Source organism: Adiantum capillus-veneris, chromosome 13, assembly GCF_014529385.1.
Source record: "Adiantum capillus-veneris isolate H3 chromosome 13, ASM1452938v2, whole genome shotgun sequence".
Classification (NCBI taxonomy): Eukaryota; Viridiplantae; Streptophyta; class Polypodiopsida; order Polypodiales; family Pteridaceae; genus Adiantum; species Adiantum capillus-veneris.
Genome location: NC_140943.1, coordinates 97,375,137 through 97,377,225, shown reverse-complemented (window position 1 = coordinate 97,377,225; position 2,089 = coordinate 97,375,137).

The window sequence follows — 2,089 nt, the reverse complement described above, 5'->3', positions numbered from 1 at the left end:
AACAGTAAGAAATTGTTGTTTTGACAAAAAATGAACTAGTCCATCAACTTTGGAGACTTGTAGTGACCGAGGAATCCCCATCCCCAAGCAAGTACTTCTGAGCAAACAAAAAACCGAGCAAGATGGGTTAGATAAGCGAACTTGCTGTATCTTACTTTGTTTATAACAAAAGATCCATAATGTTAATTTGTTCGCAAACGTAGATGGAAAATTTAAGAGAGGCACTTCAACCTAGCCACCAAAAAACTGACAAAAGAAATTGAATGAAGAATATAACCCCAATCTTCAATAAGATTCTGTAGCAAACCCGTTGCATCTTACATTGTTTAAAACAACATAGTGTTCATTTTTTTTCAAACACATATGAAATTTACAAGAAACTATTAATAGAATGCACTCTCAAAACTTGTGCTGATCTCTCACAAACTAGGGCTTATCATAAGTAGACAAAATACCGCTAGGGCTTATCATAGGGCTGATCTCTCACAAACTAGGGCTTATCATAAGTAGACAAAACACCGCTGCATTTCAAACTACATACCACACAAAGCCTTTACATCTAGAGGCACTTTAACTATTGTTGCACATTTGGCCACAATCCTCCCAAAGCTTGAAACAGCTCCACCTTCGTTAGGGCTGCTTGGTGCATGAACTCATGGGCATGAGAGTCCAAACCCAAAATTGGGAGAAACACATAGTAAATATGCTTGCATGGCACATATGTCAACCTCTTGGACTCACTCTTTTGGAAGTCCTCACATGTACATCTTGGAAAATCAGACAATGTCACAGAGTATGAAACTCCCTTTGCCCTTGACCCCTCTGTGCTAATGTAGAAAACATGTGTTTCATTGCACACAACAATAACCTCTTTAACTAATGTTGTTGCCATGCATTTTCCAATATCAATTCTGGTCTGAAATTCTTTTGTCAGCTTTGAGCGCCATTTAATAACCTTGCCATCACTGTATTTGGGCCGAAAGGCACTTGTAACTCTATTTGCTGCTCGAATGCCCCCATTCACAGTTGCACATTCTACCCCATGTTGTTGTTGAAGTATAAATCCATTTGCTTGGAGCCGTTCTGCCTCATGTGGTAGTAGATTTGTACCCTCTGCGACCCTCCAAACCCCTGGTGCAGGTCTGGGTGGCCCCACCACCATGTCATGAATCTTCCATGTGTGCATGTTACTAGCATTGCAGAACCATACATAACCTTCAACAATCCCCCCAAGCTTTGATCCTGACGAGGGATATTTTCTTCGACTCCAAAAGCACGGTGCAGCTACCCTAGAATTAATATTAGGCGAGCCTTGATTAATGAATCGTCGACATCTATCTGTTTGATATTGCAAAATTCCAAAACATGTTATTTTACGTCCAGGTTCAGCTCTCCTAATTGCCCATATCATTTTTGCAACAGTCACCTTAGGCCAATACTTTGTTTCCCCATGTGCACGTGCATACTTTGTTCTACCAATGGGTTCAGTGATTGTGACATACTCGGGCCTGTGGCTATCATCCTCTAGCACAACACCAGCATCCACAAAGATTGGTCTCTTTTTCTTTACACTCTTCTCCCTTATATTTGACCTATTCATCTCTGGACTTTGCAAACCCATTTCGTCCATTGAGTAGTGTGTAAGATCGACCAACTTCTTTGCAGCAGAGGTAGTGGATGAATGATTTAAAAATCTTTGTGCAAGGTCTTGTATTCCGGGACCACTACATGTCTTTGCACCTTTAAGGTATGTATTGTACTTAACACTTTGTAGGACAACCATTTCCATATCTGCCCCTGCGGCTTCATATAAACTAATTTTCTCTTTGAAACCAAAGCATGCCCGCATGCTAGCATGTTTACTCTCAGACAAGTTAGTGTTTGGCACAAAAATGCCAGACTCATCTTGCAGAACAAATCTTCCTCCCCAATGTGAAACTCTAATATCCCACCAAGCCAACCATGTCTCCAAACATGAAACTTCACCATCAACAACATGTCCTGCTCTGAAAATGCGATGAAGCTCTCCTTTGCAAATATCTGCTTGATTCTCTGATAGTGCATTTCGCCATTTTAAGCATTTAATTTT